Source organism: Hypanus sabinus, chromosome 3 (assembly GCF_030144855.1).
Source record: "Hypanus sabinus isolate sHypSab1 chromosome 3, sHypSab1.hap1, whole genome shotgun sequence".
Lineage (NCBI taxonomy): Eukaryota > Metazoa > Chordata > Chondrichthyes > Myliobatiformes > Dasyatidae > Hypanus > Hypanus sabinus.
In genome coordinates, this window is record NC_082708.1 from 49,885,225 (window position 1) to 49,903,222 (window position 17,998).

General features: G+C 40.7%; 1 protein-coding gene across 8 annotated transcripts in view; it reads left to right on the top strand.

Annotated features, from left to right (window-relative positions):
• Positions 1 to 1,912: 1,912 nt before the first annotated feature.
• Positions 1,913 to 17,998, top strand: part of LOC132391304 (sarcolipin) — a 52,835-nt gene continuing 36,749 nt past the window's right edge. For 2 of the 8 annotated variants that reach the window (XR_009511161.1, XR_009511166.1), the window contains exons 1-2: positions 2,062 to 2,156; positions 2,809 to 2,871. The gene's annotated coding sequence lies outside the window, so the exon portion shown is untranslated. The other 6 variants (XR_009511165.1, XR_009511163.1, XR_009511160.1 and 3 more) reach the window with 6 other exon arrangements.

The following is a 17,998-nucleotide window of genomic DNA, read 5'->3' on the forward strand; positions in this document are numbered from 1 at the left end:
CTGTTTTTTAGATGGAGCTGGCATGGTGCTGCTGATCAAACAGCATCTGGAATCTTGCTGTGCCAAAATTCATTGTTCTGCTTTTCATGGAATCCCCCCCTACAGCTCCTCTAATTAACTAGACAGCAGGCCAGCCTACGTTTACCTGCTTCCTGACTTTACCATAGTACTCTGGAAGGCAGGTTAAATTGGTCAGATGTGAAAGCACACTGTACTTCTTTAGAAGTGCAAACTTTGTCCACCTTCAAAGTCATAAACGTCATCAGTATCTTCTCAAGCCAATCAACTCAGCAGCTCAAGGTCAGGACCATCAGTTGATTGGAGTTAGGTTCCTGTGGTATCATTCACATTGGTAACCAACAGATTACATCTGCGCTGATGGTCCTTGGATTATTGTGGAGAATTCTAGTCACCCCACTACAGAAAGGATCCGGAGGCTCGGAAAAGCGTGTAGAAGCAGTTTATTAGAACATTACTTGGATCAGAAAGTATAGGAGAGGTTGGGCAAATTTGTGTTGTTTTCTCTGAAACGTCTGTGATGGATGTGATTATGTGAGGCACAGGTGGCACGGTAGCATAGTGGTTAATGCATTGTTTTACAGTGCCAGCGACCTGGGTTCAATTCCCTCTGCTGTCTGTAAAGAGTTTGAACATTCTCCCTGTGATCACATGGGCTTCCTTCCAGTGCTATGGTTTCCTCTTACATTCTAAAGACACGAGTGGTAGTAGGTTAGTTGGTCACGTGGGTGTAATTGTTTGTTTGTTGGGCTGGAAGGACTTGTTTTGTACTATGTTTCTAAACAAGTAAAATAGATATGTTAGACAGAGAGAATTGGGTTTTTAGGATAGAAATGTCTAGTACTCGAGGACATGGATTTAATGTTAGATAGGGAAAGTTGAAAGGAGATGTGTGAGGGAAGGATTTTATACAGAGGGTGTTCGGTGCCTGGAACGGTCTATCAGGAGAATGGTGAAAGCGGATACAATGGTGGCTTTTAAGAGGCTGTTACATAGATACAAGAATATGCAGGGAGTGAAAGATGTGGCCACAGAGCGAATGTGAAAATTCACTCAGACAGCACCTGAGGTCAGGATCAGATATGTATACTGTATAATGCTGAAACTGTTAGCAATGGTATTAACTTCTGTAACACCATGCCACCCTGGTTGATTAGTTTCAAATCTTCTCCAACAATTCCTAGTTTCCTTCAGGAAACTGATTGCATTAATATTTAGCCTTTAATTAAAGAAAACACCTGCTGCATTCTTTTCAGTGCCACAAACTTTAGAAGTTAATGCACTTCACATTCCTCCCTCTACTTAACATACTTCTCTTATGATAAAGGCACCTGAGGACTTTCTTTAAATGTCTTGTTCCTACATAATTCATTGGAACTTGTCTGTGAGTAATTCAGAAGAGCACAAGGTTAAATGGAACCACGAGCCTGTTTTAGCAACCAGTTATTATTTTACAGACTAACAGGCTGGACAGGAAACAAACAGCACTTTTAATTTCTACCTCTGATCAATGTAGTCCGCATTCTTAAATTCCGCCTCTGAATGTTCTCTCTCTTGATCATTGACAATGACCTTCAGTAAACCTTTGTCTTCTTGATTATTCAGAGTAACCCCATTTGGTTCCTCTACTCTGTTCAATGATACTACTGCCTTTTCATGTTGACTGATGTCTATCATGGGAGCCTCATTTGCACAAATTAATGTTGCTTTTTCAGTCTCACTAAATTCTTCCTTTATTTTGTGTGGCAGTTTGGAATCAGCAGCCAGCCATGTTTGTTTCTTTGTCCTAATACTTCCTGTTTTCAGATCTCCTATATTGTGAATTGGTTCAGCTGTTTCCTGCAGCTGAAACCTCCTTACTTCAGGTTCAGTGCAATTCCAATTGAGGTCGCACTGACAATTAGTTCTACCTGTGTAAAGATTTTCCTCATCAACCATACACAAATGTGCAGAAGCTGTAAAATCCTGCTTGTTGGTTTGTTGATTTCTACCTTGGAAATTATTTATTACTTCATTTATTCTTTCCCTTACTGCATTAGTTCCCTTGGTTTCATGGACATGTTGGCTTTCTGAAATTGAATGTTCTAGATTAAATGCAGACTCTTCTGGAATACTTATTTCTCCTAACAGGCTCTCAGGTGCAATATCCATTATTTCTCTCTCTTGCACAGTAGATGTAAAATCTCTCCGGCTATCTGGTTGAAATAGAATCTTACTGAAGGTAACTTTTTCTTCTTTGGACTCACTATCTATGAATTTCACTTTTCCTTCCCCAAAACCTTCATTGTGTAAATACAAATTTTCTGGTGGAATCTTCTTCAACTTTTGTTGGTAAACATTCTCAGAATTAATCTGAGACGTTTTTGGTAACACTGAACTAAATATGTGCTCGTCAAATATTTTATCTTGCAAGTTGCTAGTTGTTTCGATCAGAACTCTACTGTTCATGGCTTGCTGAGATCTTGTTTCATTGTCCTGAAGTTCATTACCTGTGTCAATAAAGGGGTGGCTGACAGTCACTTCCCCCTTGGCCTGAGAGGTCTGGCTTTCATTATTTTTGTTGAAGTTAGAGATTATAATTGAAGGAAGCACTGTATCTCTGTCTACTTCTGCCTTATCTGCTAGGAAATTGATCCTATTATTCTCAAGTCCTTTTAAATGAGTTTGCAGGTTAATGGATTTAAGTATATTTTCTTGTTTAGCTTTGTCATTGCAGCATGTCTCAAATGTTTTCACTTTATTGTTCAGCTCAGTGATTTTAATCATTAATAGTTTTCTTTCTTGCTCAAGGTTATCAATTAAAACTTGAAATGCCGTGACTTCATTCAACAGTTGAGTGATTGTATCCTGGAGGTAATTATGCTGATTTGCTAACACCTTGCACTTGTTTTTCATATAAACTGTCAGTTTATTAGAGGGGCATTGCTCAGCATCTCGCCTTTCTATGTGTTGAGTCTCATTTAATTCAAGCATATTTTTCTCTCTCTTAGGGTTTTCCACAATTTCCTGTATTATTTCACTACTGTTCTGTAGTTCCTTTGTTGCCTCTAACTGTTGATTATTTTGTAAACTTAGGATTTTGCTTTCATTCTTTACTTTGGGTGGCTGAACATATGACTTCAAATATCTTCTGCCCTGCAGGTAATGTCCAGTGTAATTTGAGCTTGTTATGTTACAGTCAAGGTGCCCAGATTCCATTGATACTAATTTGCTGTTCTGAGCTTCTGAGTTACAAATATTACTGTTCTGAATCTCTCCTCTGAACTTAGTATCAGTCTCCTGAAGATTAGAACTATTATATGTCAGACTATTCATCTTTTCCTGAAGTTTTTGTATTTTTATATCACCTTCCTTTATTTCATTTGTGAGATTAACACACGTCCTGCAGTATATCTGCTGGTTTTTAAGTAGAATTTTAAACTTTAAAAGAGACTCTATGAGGTGCTCTTTTTCTACTCTATATTTTTCAATAAATTTTTTAATTTCCTCTGTGTCTTTTGCTTCACATGGCACTTCAATAATTTCACACATCTTTTTTTCTGGCTCAGCAATTTTAGCTTGAAGTTTACTGAAGCAATGCTTCTCTTCAAGATCATTGTCCATTTCATCTTCTGTGAGCTGCAGTAACAATTCATCTACATCAATTGCTAAAGTTATACTACTACCCAACAGATCACCAACCATATTTTCTACCTGGCATTTCTGATTTTGAAGTAACTGAAATTTGTAGTTCATTTGGCTTTGTAATTCACAATAATTTTCCTGTTCCAAAGAAAGAACATCCTCTTTCTCAATTAGAATATTTTCTGACAACTTCTCACCTTCATGATTTTTAATATACATTTTAAAATCTTTATTCTTTTGCTGGAGATCTTTAACTTTGCTTTTAAGTTGATTATTTTCTGCATCCTTTTGTGTCTCCATTTGAACAGAAGGTCCACTACAATTAAATTCATTTCTTGAAGTTTTTTTCTCCAATTCTTCTAATACATTTATATGGTCAAAGAGTTGCTCGTTTTCACTTTGCATGGGATCAATAATAATCTGTAATTCATTTTCAATTTGTTGTTGCATTTCTGTCACCTTTTTCGTCAGTTCAGAAACCATGACTGTTAACAAGTATTTTTCTTCCGTAAGATCCTCAATGTATGCATTAAGTTGTTTATTAAACTCCATCAGTTCATTGGGCATTTTCAGCATAGGAGAATTTTTAAAGACATCCAATGTTGATTGGTTAAGCATATCTGATGTTTCACTCCCCGTGCAAAATAGAATCTTATCAGCAAATGATACATTTATTTCAGGGTTTAAAAGATCTACCACTGACCTTGATTTTTCAACAGCAACATGCACCTCACAGTCTTTATCCGACTTGTCCACCAGTTCCTTTATTATGGCCTCTGGGCAACTGTTTCTATCGTGATCTATTGTTTTCTCTTCACTTTTTATTTGAGAACCATTCTCATCAAAGGGAATAATTCTTTCTGCAAGTTTCGTCTTTAGTTTGTCCAATCTATTCCCAGGAAGTTCCTGGACCCTTTCAAAATCCAGCATGCTTCTTGAGAGTTTAACATTACTTGGCTGCTTTGTTTCATATGGTCTGCTGCTAGAAGATTTTGCATGCAACTGGTCATCGTGCTGGACTTTGATATTTAAGTTCCTTGATTTTAACCTAGACTGCAGTTCAGAAACTGCAGCATGTAGGTGAGCTTTCTCTTGGTCAAGCATCTTAACTGTTTCTTTAAGATCTGTATTTTCTGTAACCATTTCTGATAATATACATTGTAAATGTTCAACTTGGTTCATATATTTCTGCCACTGATAGATTAAGTTGATTTCTTTTTCACTGAATTGTACCTGTTCCTCTATGAGGATGTTTTCCAGTGCATCAAGTTTGATACCCAGCACTGCATTACGTTCCAGTGACCACTTTATTGTTTTTTCAAGTTTCAGATTATTGCTCAGGAGGTCTTTTAGTGAAGTTTGCAATTTTTTAATTTCATAGTTAGCTGCTTGTTGCTGAATGTGGATTTGAGCCTCCACTTTATTTGAGAAGGATTTTTCCTCAGTAAGTCTTTCATCAAGTTCAAATATCTTTTGTTTCAGGTGTGCTTTCTCATCTTCATATTTCTCTAGTGCATGTTTATGCTCTTTCAGCTGTTGAATGATTTCTTCAAGAGTGCCTTCTTCTGAATTCACCAAGCCATCTTTGTGTAACTGCATCTTAATAATTTTAACCTCTAGGTCAAAAAATAATGACTGAAGATGTTTGGTTTCCATCCCAATGTTCTTAATGGAGAGCTCAATGTCTGTACTCAACTTTATTACTTTAAGGATTACATGAATAAGAGAGTTTTCTGTGGAGGTCGGTAACCTAGTACAAGAAGATTCTGACATGGTTTCAAGCATTGGCATGCAGACCATTCTCTCATTGTAACTTTCTTTGCCCTGACAAAACACTGGGACACATTGATTTTCTGCTTTTCTGATAACTGTCATAGAAATTTTATCTTGTAATTCTAAAACACTTAGGCTACTTTGCTGGCTATATTTTTGTAGTTCAGTTGTTAATTGATGAAGTGAGTTGATCCTTCTGTGTAGTTTCAAAATGTTATCCTGAGCCTCTGAAACATGTTGCTGGTGGTCTGAGATTGACACTTGAAGTTTTTCCTTCATGGTACCAGTGATGCTTAATATACCTAGAACTGTCTGCATCTCTGATGAAGAAGTTTTAAACTGATTTTTGCTTTCCCTAGCTTCTGCAGTTCTGATTTGGGGTCTTGTATATTCTTGCAACTCAACATTAGCAATTCGATGATTACTTAAATTTTGCTGCACTTGCAAAAGATATTCTTCCAAAGTGTTATTTTTCTCTGCAAATTCTCTAATTTTGTTGTTTAATTCTGCGTTCCTTCCCAGCAGGTCTGTGACAAAGAATTGTAGCTTTTTGTTTTGCAAGTCAACACCTTCTAATTTTAGTGCTTTAGTTTGCAGTTCTGCAATGGTTGCTAACAGTTGTTTTTTATAGCCCTGTAGGTCACTATGATTTTTCTGTAGAGCAACATTTTCACTTTGAAGTTTGATGATAGTGTTTATATATTCATCACTTTTGTTCTGAAAATCAAGGACCTTGTATTGGAGTATTTGATTGTCCGATTTATTCACTTCCAGCTGATAAACCCTTCCTTTTAATGTTGAAAGGGAAATTTCAAGCCAGTGTTTACTTTTTTGAAGTTGTGAAATTTTGGCCTGCAGCTCCCTGTTCTTAAACTGCAGCTTCAAGTTTTCTTCTTTCGTATCTTGCAGCTCCGAAATAGCGCAAAGTTGTACACAGTGGGAAATAGTTGCCTGCAGTTTGGCAGCATTTCTTTGTAGTCCAGGTATCACCTTTTCAAATTGGGATCGTTTCTCATCGAGTTTTGAGATGATAGCTTGCATTTGTTTAATCCCTTTCTGTAATATTCCCATAACATACTGAAACTGACTGGCAGTATCCTGCATTTGTGAACATAACATTTCTTGCCAACTTTGCTTTTTATCTAAGTCCATGCTCATAGTTTTCAGATGATTACTTTGATCATGTAATTTTAAACTTCTGAGATGATGTTCCTGACCTTCATTTCCAGTGTCTGCCTTATTACAAAGCTTATCCTCAACAGATGCATCCGTGGGGTGAACATGACTTTGGAGCTCCATGATAATAGGGTGAATTTGTTCATGTTCCAAATGCAATTCAGAAATCATCAATTGTAACTTGCTGTTATCTTCTTTTACCTCATCTATTGCAGTCTGCAGATAGACAATTAGTTCTTGCACTCTGGACATTTGGCTCCAATATGTGTAATCATTCTGAATCCGATCTGCGGCTGTAGGTTGCTTTTTTGCATTCCTTTCTAGAAGGTTGATGTTCTTAGTTTGGAAATCATGCAGTTGAGCATCTGTATCCACATTAGTTGGAGACAATTGATCATTGACACACTGAAACTCATCAGTAGAGGTCTGCAAGTGTTCATTGTTCTGGTGTGCTTCAAAGATTTCTGCTTGCCTTGTGCTTGTCCTCAGATGTTGATCTTGGAACTAAATGGATAATAACATAAAACAGCAAAATTTGTGGATAGGGTAGCGCACAGAATAATGCTCTTACTAGTGGCACCTGAGCAATTAAGGCTGTCTTTTTCAGCCTGCTTTGTGACCCCTGTATTTATGATATGAAGCTGTGGGACTCATCTATCTCCCATCTTCACCCCTCCCTGTTTTGTAAACATTGGATGCTTTAAAAATAGAATGTGGCAAATTGTAATTTGATCCGATCATATTGGGAGTTATCCACAGGCCCCCAAACAGCAGTCTGGATGTAGGGTGTAAGTTGAATGAAGAGTTAAAACTGGCATGTCGCAAAGGTAATGATACAGTTGTCATGGGGGATTTCAACATGCAGGTAGACTGGGAGAATCAGAATGGTACTGGACCCCAAGAAAGGGAGTTTGTGGAGTGCCTCCGAGATGGATTCTTAGAACAGCTTGTACTGGAGCCTACCAGGGAGAAGGCAATTCTAGATTTAGTGTTGTGCAATGAACCGGATTTGATCAGGGACCTGGAGGTAAAGGAACCATTAGGAGGTAGCGACTATAATATGATATGTTTTGAGAATTTGAGAAGGAGAAGAGAAAATCGGATGTGTCAGTATTACAGTTGAACAAAGGGAACTATGGAGCTATGATGGAGGAGCTGGCCAAAGTTCAATGGAACAATACCCTAGCAGGGAAGACAGTGAACAACAATGGCAGGTATTTCTGGGAATAATGCAGAAGGTGCAGGATCAGTTCATTCCAAAGAGGAAGAAAGATCCTAAGGGGAGTAAAGGGTGGCCGTGGCTGATGAGGGAGGTAAAGGGCAGTATAAAAATAAAAGAAATGAAGTATAACATAGCAAAGATGAGCGGGAAACCAGAGGACTGGGAAGCTTTTAAAGAGCAACAGAAGATAACAAAAAGGCAATATGCCAAGAAAAAATGAGGTAAGAAGGTAAACTAGCTAAGAATATAAAGGAGGATAGTAAAAGCTTCTTCAGGTATGTGAATAGCAAAAAAATAGTTAAGACCAAAATGGGGCCATTGAAGACAGAAACGGGTGAATTTATTATGGGGAACAAGGAAATGGCAGTTGAGTTGAACAAGTACTTTGGATCTGTCTTCACTAGGGAAGACACAAACAATCTCCCAGATGTAATAGTGGTCAAAGGAACTAGGGTAAAGGATGAACTGAAGGAAATTTATATTAGGCAAGAAACGGTGTTGGATAGACTGTTGAGTCTGAAGGCTGATAAGTCCCCGGGATCTGATGGTCTGCATCCCAGGGTACTTAAAGAGGTGGCTCTAGAAATCGTGGACGCATTGGTAATCATTTTCCAATGTTCTATAGTTTCAGGAACAGTTCCTGCTGACTGGGGGGTGGCTAATGTTGTCCCACTTTTCAAGAAAGGAGGGAGAGAGAAAACAGGGAATTATAGACCGGTTAGCCTGATGTCAGTAGTGGGAAAGATGCTGGAGTCAATTATAAAAGATGAAATTATGACACACCTGGATAGCAGTAGAAGGATCAGTCCAAGTCAGCATGGATTTATGAAGGGAAAATCATGCTTGACTAATCTTCTGGAGTTTTTTGAGGATGTAACTATGAAAATGGACGAGGGAGAGCTAGCGGATGTAGAGTACCTGGACTTCCAGAAAGCTTTTGATAAAGTCCCACATAGGAGATTAGTGGGCAAAATTAGGGCACATGGTATTGGGGGCAGAGTACTGACATCGATTGAAAATTGGCTGGCTGACAGGAAACAAAGAGTAGCGATTAATGGGTCCCTTTCGGAATGGCAGGCTGTGACCAGTGGGGTACCGCAAGGTTCGGTGCTGGGACCACAGCTGTTTACAATATACATTAATGATTTAGATGAAGGGATTAAAAGTAACATTAGCAAATTTGCTGATGACACAAAGCTGGGTGGCAATGTGAAATGTCAGGAAGATGTTATGAGAATGCAGGGTGACTTGGACAGGTTGGGTGAGTGGGTAAATGTATGGCAGATACAGTTTAATGTGGATAAATGTGAGGTTATCCACTTTGGTGGCAAGAACAGGAAGGCAGATTACTATCTAAATGGAGTCAAGTTAGGAAAAGGGGAAGCACAACGAGATCTAGGTGTTCTTGTACATCAGTCAATGAAAGCAAGCATGCAGGTACAGCAGGCAGTAAAGAAAGCTAATGGCATGCTGGCCTTTATAACAAGAGGAACTGAGTATAGGAGTAAAGAGGTCCTTCAGCAGCTGTACAGGGACCTGGTGAGACCCCACCTGGAGTATTGTGTGCAGTTTTGGTCTCCAAATTTGAGGAAGGACATTCTTGCTATTGAGGGAGTGCAGCGTAGGTTCACAAGGTTAATTCCTGGAATGGCAGGACTGTCATATGTTGAAAGATTGGAGTGAATGGGCTTGTATACACTGGAACTTAGAAGGATGAGAGGGGATCTGATTGAGACATATAAGATTATTAAGGGATTGGACACGCTGGAAGCAGGAAGCATGTTCCCGCTGATGGGTGAGTCCAGAACTAGAGGCCATTTAGAACTGAGATGCGGAAAAACTTTTTCACCCAGAGAGTGGTGGATATGTGGAATGCTCTGCCCCAGAAGGCAGTGGAGGCCAAGTCTCTGGATGCATTCAAGAGAGAGTTAGATAGAACTCTTATAGATAGCGGGGTCAAGGGATATGGGGAGAGGGCAGGAACGGGGTACTGATTGTGTATGATCAGCCATGATCACAGTGAATGGCGGTGCTGGCTAGAAGGGCCGAATGGCTTACTCCTGTACCTATTGTCTATTGTTCTTTTATATCCTTCATATTGATTGTGACAATCAAAATATTTAAAATACATTTAAAAGATAACCTTTGTCTTCAGGGACATAATTCTCACAGCAGAAAAGGAGGAGGAGGAGGAGGAGGAGAAAGAAAAAAGAAGAGAAAGTAGGAAATAATAAGACCATAAGATATAGGAGCAGAAGTAGGCCATTTGGCCCATCGAGTCTGTTCTGCCATTCAATCATGGGCTGACCCAAATCTTCCAGTCATCTCCACTCCCCTAATTTACACACACTGTTTCTGGACAGGCTGCCAGTGTTTGGCTTATTAAACAGAGCTTCACATTCATTACCAGTACTCATCTTGCCCTTCTATCATTGGTGATCACAGCATTTGCTTAGTCACAATGACAATAAATCAGAACAGCTAACGTAAAGTCAATATTTCCAAATCAACTATATGATTCTAACAGCTTACAAATATCACGAATAGATGCCTGTATTTCATGAACCTTTGTTTGATTTTGCACTGCAGTGGATAGTTTCCGCAATGTTTCAGCATGGTCTATAGTGGGGTGTCAAGCTCATTTTAGGCTGGATTGGGCAAAATGCGGCTTCATGCAGGCTGGGTCTGTGGTGCACATGTGAACGCAGCTCCCACAGCTTTTGTTGCCTTCGTTTTTTCAACCTACTCTTAAGCGTCTCAAATTTTGTTTCTTATTGAAGAAGATTGCCTAGCAAGCATTACTTTTATGATTAGTATTAACTTACAGTCATAGGCTACAAGAAAGTTGTAATGAGAGAGAAAAAACGATGCTATTTTGGCAAAGATTGTTTTGGGAGCCATACCCTTTCCATTAATAAACCATTTGAAATCGAACATTAGCAGACACAAATGTAGACCTAACAAAACAAATAGTAAATGTAGGCTACACAACTGCACCTAATTTTTATTAGCTTGCTTCCTGCAATCAAACTCAGACAATGAACACAGTTAGCCTCCAATTTTTATTGAAATGATCACATTTACAATAATAGAATAGTCAGAAAAAGAATGAGTCACGATATTATGACACTCAATATTTCATAATGCATTTTGCTTACATGTCGCAGTGCATTGAACAGTGTCACTCATTTTTCACTTGCCGCTTCCAGACATCTGCCATCTCTTGGCTTTAACCAACCTGTCAACATCAGGGACTAGTTTCTGGGCAGTTGTGATTTTCATAATGTCATTTAGATGTCTGTGTGTCAGCTGCGAATGCAGTTTGGATTTGTTAATGTTTATTATGGAGAACACCTGCACACAGAGATATGTTGTCCCGAACATGCAAAGGATCTTTGAGGCAAAGTCTGTCATCTTGGGGTACATCGGTCCCAGGTATTGATAGAATGAGTCCAGACCCACAGTCTCAAATTTATATTTCAAAGCCCAGTTCCACTGAATTTCAATTAGTTCCATTTGGATGTCCTTTGATGGCAAACGGCGAGCGAAATAGTGAGAATTCCTCCTCGAGCTGAGTGAAGACTTGGAAATGATTCTGAAACTCACTTTTCAGCTGTGATATTTTGTCCTTGTTGTCATTATTCCCATGAGCAACACGCACAGCTTGCAAAGAGGGGAAATGAGCTGGATTGCTCCGGGATAGTTGCATCTCCCACAGGCCTAATTTAATTTGAAAGGCACGAATGCTGTCATAGTATTCCGTAACAAGTTTGTTGCGGCCTTGTATGTTAACATTAAGCACATTTAAGTGCTTTGTTATATCTACCTAAAATGCAAGATCATGAAGCCAGTCTGTGTCATCCAGCTCTGCCACTGGCTTCCCTTTCTCGTTCATGAATAGTCCAATTTCTACACGTAATTGAAAAAAAACATTTGAGCACAACCCCTCTGCTCAACCAGTGGACTTCAGTGTGGTAGGGTAGGCCGTGTCCAATATTACTTTTGGACAAAAGAGTGTCAAATTGCTGATGGTTGAGTCCCTTGGCTCTAATAAAATTAACTGTTTTGATTACTACATCCATGACATTGTCCATTTTCAGGCTCCTGCCTCTTGGTGTATAATACAATGAAAATTCCAGAATTCCTGCTCTGGATTCTCTGTCTGAACTTTCTCTCTGAGTTTTGCAACAACACCTGCCTTTTTCCCAACCATGGACGGTGCACCATCTGTTGCCACGCTGACAGCGTGACTCCAGTCAACCCCGTCTGTCCAAGGCCTCAATGAGGCTGGAGAAAACATCGTTCACCGTTGTGTTGTTTGTCATGGGCACCATCTCCACAAAGTCCTTGGTGATGGTCAAAGATGCATCAACACCACGAATAAGTATACCCAATTGAGCTACATTAGTCATGTCGGTGCTTTCATCAATTGCAATAGAGAAGGCAATAAATGACTTCACTTTGTCTTTTAGTTGACTGTTCAAATCTCCTGCAAGGTTCCTGATTCTCTCTGCCACAGTATTTCTTGACAAGCTGATATTACCAAAAGCCTGTCTCTTCTCAGGGCACACCAGCTCAGCCGCCGTCAGCGTGCATACTTTGATGAAATTCCCCTCTGAGTAATCCTTCGACGCAGCAACTATTTTGTTGGCAAGAATATAGCCGGTCTTGACGGCTCCATCATGAGTCTCTTGACTTTTGGTGAACACTGATTGCTGATTTTTCAGAGCTGCTTCAAGCTCATTTACCTTTTGCGTTCTGAGTTGTCCTGCGTACTCGTCATATTTTTCTCCGTGTGACGTCTCATAGTGTTGTTTGATATTGTACTCTTTTGCCACAGCCACTGAGCATATCAGACCCATAGGTTTGCCGTTGACCTCACAGAAGCAAAAACGATCTTTCCAATTATCATTGAATATCCGACCTTCAATGTCAACTTTTCTTTTCTTGGAAAGCATTTTGAACCACAGCAGCAAACAGTCTCAGCCTTGCTACAGGTGTTACTGACCTGAGTACTTTGTGTGTTTATACTGTGTCTGACGACGTAAGTGGGACCCTAGTGATCTTCAGTGCAGGGTGGTAGATGCTTATGCACAGCGAGTGGTTAACTGCTGCCTATTGTACAGCTGCCATACAGATACATATTAAGTGGTTGCGAATATACTTCTTTTTTTCCCAAATCATCCCGCGGGCTGGATTGGACCCCCTTGGCTCATGGGCCAGTAGTTTGACACCTCTGGTTTATGGAAATTGCTAAAGATGGCCTTGGAGGAAGGCTTTGGGCAGCTCAGGTTCTGAAGGTCTCACTATGAACTGGATGACTTTGCTACAGGGAGAGATTGAATCAGCTGGGTTGTTTTTCCTGGAGACAGGGAACAGAGGTATATAAAATTATAAAAGGCACGGAGATGGTAGATAATCAAGAGTGTGGACCGGCTGGCTGATGGGTAACAGTGGAGTAGATAAGTGTAAGTGCACAAGTAAACATGTAGTTAGCCTAATAGATGTTGGCAGGTCTATGCCCCTGAGCCACTGCTGCTCTCCTCATGTAGTGCTTAAGATATTATGCGGCTTCTACTTAACGAGTTATAGAGTCACAGAGTGCGCAGCACACATCCATTTACACTAATCCCATTTGCCCACATCAGGCCCATATCCTTCCACATTGCTGATTCAAGGGCCTGTCTAAATATTTTTTTTTGTAGCAATTGTATCTGATTTCACTGAGTTCCAAATATCAACCAATCCCTTTGTAATAAACTTTCCCCTGAAAGTCCCGTTAATCTCTATCCTCTCACCTTAAACCTGTGCTTTCTTGTTTTTATACCCCGACCATGGGAAAAGGACTCTGACTATCTATCTTATTATAATTTTGTATACTTCGTTCCCCTTCATCCCAGAGAAAACAAACACAGCTGACTGAATCTCTCCCCTTAATCAAAGTCCTCCAAGTCAAGAAAAATCCCAGTGAATCTCCTCTGCACTCTCTTGAAAGGAACCACATCCTTCCTACAGTGTGGCCCCATTGGAGCTCCACACAATATTTCACTAGCCTAACCAGTCTCTTGGAAAGATCAGAACATCCCAACTTTTATATTCTGTGTCTTATTCTATGAAGCAGAACTACAGAAAAAAAGGGCTAGAATGTGAAATGCACAAAATGTTCCTGAATGGTGCTAAAAGCCAACAATGTTATCGGTGTGGCAAATCCTCCATGATGCCAATGACTGTTGGTTCAAGGAAATAGTCTGAAGGAAGTGCCACAGACAAGGTCACATAGAGAGAGTGTGCAAGGCAGACAAAAAGCTCATCCGAGTGACTTAATTGACTTTATTTCTTACATCCTTCACATACATGAGGAGTCAAAATCTTTACATTATGTTTTCATCTAAATGTGTAATGTTCAATCATAGTAATTTTTAATAAATAGAACAGTCAATGTAACACAGAGATACACTCAAATCAGCATGAGTTAATCTGTCTGATGGGCTGGTGGAAGGAGCTGTTACGGAGCCTGTTGGTCCTGGCTTTTATACTGCGGTACCGTTTCCCAGATAGTAGCAGCTGGAATAAACTATGGTTGGGGTGACTCAGGTCCCCAATGATCCTTCAGGCCCCTTTTTCACACCTGTCTTTGTAAATATCTGAATCATGGGAAGTTCACAACTACAGATGCACTGGGCTGTCTGCACCACTCTCCGCAGAATCCTGTGATTAAGGGAGAATCAGGATACCCTCAATTATGCCCCTGTAGAAAGATTTGTTGGTTCATACCAAACTTCTTCAACTGTCTGAGGTGAAAGAGGCGCTGTTGTGCCTTTTTCACCACACAGCTGGTGTGTACAGACCACAGGAGGTCCTCGGTGATGTGGATGCTGAGGAACCTAAAGCTGTTCACCCTCTAAACCCCAGATCCATTGATGCCAATAGGGGTAAGCCTGTCTCCATTCCTCCTGTAATCCACAATCAGCTCCTTCGTTTTTGTGGCATTGAAGGAGAGGTTGTTTTCTTGACATCACTGTATCAGAGAGATGATGCCTCCCACAGCTCCAATCTGCTAATTAAATTTGCTGACGACGCTCATCATCGTCATTGTTTGAGATTAGGCCAATCAATGTAGTGTCGTCGGCAAATTTAATTAGCAGATTGGAGCTGTGGGTGGTGACGCAGTCATGGGTATAGTTAGTACACAGCCCTGAGGGGCTCCTGTATTGAGAATCAGAGGGTTGGAAGTGAGGGAGCCCACTCTTACAACCTGCTGGTGATCTGACAGCAAGCCAAGGATCCAGCTGCACAGGGCAGGGTGAAGGCCAAGGTCTCTGTTTCCTGTTGAGCCTGGATGGAATAACGATGTTGAATGCTGAACTGTAGTCCAAGAACAGCATTCTCACATCTGGAGAAGAAGTGTAAGTATGGTATATAGAGCAATGGCTTTTGTGTCGAATGCCGATTGGTTGTGTTGGTAGGCAAATTATAGGGGGTCCAGTTAGGGTGGTAGCATGCTGCAAATATAGTCTTTGACTAGTTTGTCAAAGCACTTGCTTATTATTGAGGAGAGTATGACAGGACACCAGTCATTCAGGCATGATACCTTGGTCGTTTTTGGTACAGGGACAATGGTGGATAATCTGAAGCAGGAGGGCACTCTACACTGGGAAAGGGAGAGATTAAAAATGTTTGTAAACACACCTGCCAGTCATGCTGAGCACGTCCTGAGTACTTGCCCTGGGATGCCGTCCGGTCCCACAGCCTTGCCACCGTCCACTCGTTGGAAACATCTGCGTACCTCAGCCTCAGAGATGACCAGGTTGCAGGTTGTAGCGGTGGCTTTCCTCGGAGGCTCAGAGTGGCTACATCAAACCAAGTGTAAAAGCGATTGAGCTCATCTGGGAGAGAGGCCGTGATGTTGGCGGCACCACTATGTTTGGCTTTGAAGTCTGCGATGGTATGCACCCCCTGCTACAAGTCATGTGTGCCATTTGTTGTGAATCTTGACTCAATCTCATCCCTGTGTTGTTGTTTCGCAGCCTTGAAAGCTTTGCGCAGATCGTAGCTACTTTTCTTGAGCTCCTACTGATTACCGGCAACGTAAGCTCTGTGTCGCGTGGTAAATGCTGCTTGCATTGAACTATTGATCCAGGATCTCTGGTTTGGGAAGACCCTGACCAACTTCTAGGGGAGAACATCGTCGATGCACTTCCAGATGAAGCATGTGACTCCATCTGTGAACTTGGATGTCTCAAACAAAAACTAAGCAAATGCATAAAGTTACTGAATGTAGAACAGAATCAGATAACATAGACACGAGGAAATCTGCAGATGCTGGAAATTCAAACAACAACACACACAAAATGCTGGTGGAACACAGCAGGCCAGGCAGCATCTATAGGGAGAAGTGCTGTTGACGTTTTGGGCCGAGTCCTGAAGGGTGTCGGCCCGAAATGTCCACAGCGCTTCTCCCTATAGATGCTGCCTGGCCTGCTGTGTTCCACCAGCATTTTGTGTGCGTTGTTGTCAGACAACATAGAGTCTGACCAAAGTGAACTGTCATGCCTAGAACTGCATCATATAAATGAAGCAGGTCACAAAATCATCTGGATCACAATAGATGTGTCTGGAGTAAAACTGAAAATGGAGCTGGATACAGGGTCAGCTTTGTCCATAATTCCAGAGGCTGACTACAACTGACTGTTTTCTAAGATACTATTAGAGAAGACCTCAGTGATGCTAGAGCAGGCATGGGCAAACTACGGCCCGCGGGCCATATGCGGCCCATTAAGCTTTTTAATCCGGCCCGCAGAACTTGATGAAATTATATTAATAAACCTTGTTAACGTTTTTTCCCCCGCAATTCTGGCGTTTTCCCAATAGATGACGCACTCTATATACATTGACCTTTGTTGAGGTGCAGCGTATTACTCCACATTTGCGTTTTACTCTTTGTTCGGCTCGACCTATTTGTGTGAACAGGCGTTCAGCGTCATGAACATCAACAAAGCCAGCCACAGATCCAAGTTAACTGACCAACACCTCAGATCCTTCCTGAGAATCACCACAACAAAACTAAATCCAGAATTTGATGCGCTGGCTAAAAAGGGAGACCAACAACACTGTTCCCACTGAAATTAAAAATAAGTTTCTTCGTTGTGTTATGTAAAAAATGCATTTGAAAATATTTTTTTCAATAAGCCTTACATGTTACATGTCATTTCTGTTAAGTGATGGACATGAGTAGTGCACAGGTGCACGTATGTTCTCAAAATAAAAAATGCGCTCCAGATCAAATAACGCGCTCCGCATACTGGCGCGCTGTCATTTGTTCTGGCTTTGTGCTGGTCGTTGTTGAGTTTTGGCACAGGGGACAATTGAATAAGAAGGAGCAGGACAAGTAGACCTGCATCTCCTACCGTTTTTGAAATAAAGACAGTCAGGAGGAGAGTGATGATGATAATATCTTGAAGGATAACAGAATTTTCAGTGCTTTAAAATAATAACTGTTACTATTAAAAAAAGCTGTATTTTATTCATTTAATTTTCAGTGTTTTAAAAGTCATTTGAATAAATAGCTAAATACCATGGGACTTCAAAGACAGATATTTTGTTGTAATGCATTTGTTCATTTTCAATTGAAATTAAAGCACATGTTTTCTACATATCCCATGATATTTTATTTTCTCTTATGAGGTGTATTACTAAACACTCCATCCATCTGCTCCTGGTCCGGCCCCCCTGTCGAATTTTAGAACCTTTTGTGGCCCACAAGTCAAAAAGTTTGCCCACCCCTGTGCTAGAGACTTACACAGGTGAAAAAGTGTTTCCCAAAGGCAAACTGAAAGTAAATGTGACATATGGAGGCCTAACACGGTAGGTAGAGCTTTATGTATTGAAAAGTGGAGGGCCAGCACTTTTTGGCTATGAATGGTTGAGGAAAAGTCCAATTAGACTGGCACTCAATCAAAACTCTCGGTGTGGCAACAACAGGCAACTGCAGCCCAAATGGTAGCACCAACCAGAGGCTGTCACGGCTGCTTAATGCTAGTCAGAAGATTTTTGAGAAGGGAACAAATAAACAGATTGACAACTTGACCAAAAGCTGTTCAGGATGCCAAAAATTTCAAATGCACCCCAACAAGCACCATTACACCTGCGGCGGTGGCCGTCTTCACCATGGCAAAGAGTACATAT